This window comes from Anabrus simplex, chromosome 4 (genome assembly GCF_040414725.1).
Source record: "Anabrus simplex isolate iqAnaSimp1 chromosome 4, ASM4041472v1, whole genome shotgun sequence".
NCBI classification, from domain to species: Eukaryota; Metazoa; Arthropoda; class Insecta; order Orthoptera; family Tettigoniidae; genus Anabrus; species Anabrus simplex.
In genome coordinates this window covers 46,346,797-46,350,686 of record NC_090268.1, presented here as the reverse complement: position 1 = coordinate 46,350,686, position 3,890 = coordinate 46,346,797, and the positions used below count along the sequence as shown (strand labels likewise).

The 3,890-nt window shown below is 43.8% G+C and overlaps 1 non-coding gene across 1 annotated transcript; it reads right to left on the bottom strand.

Annotated features, from left to right (window-relative positions):
* Nucleotides 1-3,243: 3,243 nt before the first annotated feature.
* TRNAP-AGG (transfer RNA proline (anticodon AGG)) lies at nucleotides 3,244-3,315 on the bottom strand. Its single transcript has one exon. It is a non-coding gene; the product is annotated as a tRNA-Pro (tRNA).
* Nucleotides 3,316-3,890: the final 575 nt, after the last annotated feature.

Sequence of the window (3,890 nt, the reverse complement as noted above, 5' to 3'; positions counted from 1 at the left end):
AAGAGTATTGTTTTACCTTCTAAATGTATCTACCTTGGTATTTCGATACATTGCTCGGAGAGGATTTTGTGCGATTGGATTCCATATAAAAAAGTAATGGCATTAGATGTCCGACTCGTTGGCTGAACGGTCAGCGTACTGGCCTTCGGTTCAGAGGTCCCGGGTTCGATTCCCGGCCGGGTCGGAGATTTCAACCTCAATTGGTTAATTCCAATGGCACGGGGGCTGGGTGAGTGTGTTGTCTTCATCATCATTTCATCCTCATCATGACGCTCAGGTCGCCTACGGGCGCCAAATATAAAAACCTGCACCTGGCGAACCGAACCCGTCCTGGGATATCCCGGCACTAAAAGCCATACGACATTTCATTTCATTTCATGGCATTAGATTTACAGATGGGTAGTGCTTGATTTTGGACGAGTACTTAATAATTGCGAACATCAAACATACCTTGTACCAGTGGATACTTGAAGAAAGCAAATACCGGAACAGATGTTTTTATAGACCAAGGCTGCAACCCCTTACCGCATGCGCACCTCAAATAGCCTTTATACATCACGTTAGCGTGAGAGAGGGTGTTACCCTCTAGAAGACGCGCCGTACAAATCCTCCTAGAGGGTACGAAATAAGAGCTTACTAAAATAAATAATGCCCAGCGCTCTTGAAATCCTTGCAAACGAAACACGTACTAAGCACGATTAACAAAATTACCTTAATCATACTTATACTACATACAAGTTACAAAAAATCAAGAGAACGAAACAGCCCTGAGCAGGGCTGTCCAGCATTCTGTGCGCCCATTAACTTTTTTTTTTTTTTTTTTTGTGGTGAAGTTAGGGCGCCACGGCTCTTTCTTACACTTAACCACTACAATCAATAAAATTTAAAAATGTAAGCATAAACGTAAGACATAGAAATTCTGAAAAGAAATAATACTACGGACAGATAATTCTAAGTTAGGCCTACATATCAGTACGGCAATTAGTGTGACAATACTAATACTATGCTAATACTACTACTACTAATAAATGAAGAAAACCTATTCACACAACATACACACAATGACTCACACAACTCAGTTTTATGTTCCCAGGAAAAACTTCTGGCAGGCAGATTTGAATTCATGAGAGGAAGTAAGGTGCCAAATGTCCATTGGGAGTGTATTCCAGAGTCTCGATGCAGTAACTTAAAAGGAATGATTGTAGGAATTCGTCCTACTTAGTGGAATTTCTGCTTGTTGCTTGTTGTTTAAAGGGGCCTAAAATCGAAGGTCATCGGCCCCAGGTGGAATTTCAAGTAGGGAACCAGAACGGGTACTAATTTCATGGAATGAGGGAAGGAAACGAAAATTAGAAGCGAGGTAAGTAGGAGTGTTCGTCGAGAGCACTTGGTAAATAAGTGTCATTAGGTGAAAATTCTTTCGTTCTTTTATGCTTAGCCATCCCAATGTTTTGAAATATGGTGTAACATTAGCGTCATGTCGCAGTTGGAAGGCATATCGTATGCATGAGTTTTGTGCTCGTTGAAGTCTCAAAGCTTGTTCAGTGAAAGCATGAAAAAAAAAAAAAAAATCCTTAAAGAGTTGTTTAATGCTGGGATGTTCAACTTGAAGTTAGTCGAGGGCCTCAGTTTATAAACATAGCAAGTGTGATGACCACACATGTAAAAGTTAGGCCTACACCCTAAACCTACTACAACAGTAATGATTCTTTCAGTGGAGACACACACACACACACACCCATACACAGATCAAGTTTGAGTATCGAAGATGTCAGCTTTTATTCGGGAGATAGTGGCTTCGAGTCCCACTGTCGGCTGTCCTGAGAATGGTATTCTATGCTCTCCCAGCTTCACTTCCAAGCAAATGCTGGGACAAGTTCCTATACATAGGGCATAGCCCGATTCGTTTCATCTCCTTACTCAGTTTTATTCACCATCATTCACTTCATCTTCATTAGCTCCTGAACTGAGGTGTGTGCCAGGAAGGGCATCTGGCCCTGTATCAGGTAACGAGGTTAAGGGGTAGACATGCATGCATAAAGACACACGCATGTTTAGCAACCCACTGGTTGATGAAATATTTTAAAATCATTCCATGAATTCGAACGAACGGTGCCGTAGCAAAATGCATCTATACAATAAAACCCAAGGGTTACAAAAGTGTTCACCGAGCTCGATACATGTCTTTTCACGAGAGATTAATCCTGATGTAAACATGGCATGTCCACGCCTCCGCCAAAGAAAGAGTTGTGATTCGCTGAGCGTGTAGTACCGACCTCCACCCTGTCAACGTCTCGTGCTCGGGCGTACAGGGCTGCGCATCGCATACGACAACAGTGCGAAGATCTGAACTTCCGAATAAACGACTAAACCTGGATTCTGTTCACTTAGTTTATTGAACACATTCACGATGCACTGCCTATGGTCACTTCTGAGAGGTTTTCCTATTTTTTGCTTCACTACACGCGATGGTCCTACCTCTTACGCCATTTCTCTCACTATGAATACTGACAGTGACTGCAAGATGCAACACCTTATCTCCACGCTGTACAGCTTGGGACTTTCCCTCACTACGAGAAGACTTACTGTGTTACACCACGCCTTGTGCCTTCATTCCTCGTTATTTAATAATTATTAAAACAAAACCATATATACACCTGTATATATGACAACCGTATTTTAATTTGATTACGTATTCTTCCAAACTCTCCAAATGCAATAAACTAAAATAAAATAAAATTAATGCGACGAACTATTTTTCTTCGAGCTCACATACAGTCGAGTGAGAGCTACGGTTGCTTCTCCAATCAACTACGTCCATGTCCACGTGCATAGGCAAGGTGCTCCGCCTATTTGTTTACATCAGGATTAAACTCTCCTGAAAAGTGGTATAGTGCAGTCGCTTAAGTGTGGCCAGTATCCACTATTCGGGAGATAGTAGGTTCGAACCCCACTGTCGGCAGCTCTGAAGATGGTTTTCCGTGGTTTCCCATTTTCATACCAGGCAAATGCTGGGGCTGTACCTTAATTAAGGCCACGGCCGATTCCTTCCCACTCCTAGCCCTTTTCTGTCCCATCATCGCCATAAGACCTATCTGTGTCGGTGCGACGTAAAGCAACTAGCAAAAAAAAAAAAAAAAAAAAAAAAAAAAAATCAAACGAACTGTGCCGTAGCTAAAATGCATCTATAAAATAAACCCCAAAGGTTATGAACGTGTTCTGAATGAGGGAATAAAAAACGACGGGCTCGTCCGGGATTTGAACCCGGGACCTCTCGCACCCTAAGCGAGAATCATACCCCTAGACCAACGAGCCAGTTATCTGTACGTGTTTAGGAACGACATATGTGAAAGTTAGGTAGCAGTAAGTGAAAGTGGTCAGAGTTTCGTTCCAGTGTGTCTAGATCACACTAATGGAACACGTGTCAAGCTATGAAGCCGGCAATGAGGTGCCACGGTCCACATCCAGACTTCGATTTCCCTTTAGCCTATCTTCTTCTTTCTCTTTCACCACTCTTCCCACATCTGTGGGGTCGCGCCAGGAGAATTAATCAGACGCGATTAAAATCCCCGACCCGGCCGGGAATAGAACCCGGGACCTTCTGAACCGAAGGCCTCAACGCTGACCATTCAGCCAATGAGCCGAATCCCTTTAGCCTATTTATCTTCTTCTTCTTCTTAATCTGCTTACCCTGCAGGGTTGGTTTTTCCCTCGGGCTCAGCGAGGGATCCCACCTCTACCGCCTCAAGGGCAGTGTCCTCGAGCTTCAGACATCGGGTCGGGGGACACAGCTGGCGAGGATGACCAGTACCTCGCCTAGGCGGCCTCACCTGCTATGCTGAACAGGGGCCTTGCGGGGGGGATGGGAAGATTGGAAGGTATAGATAAGG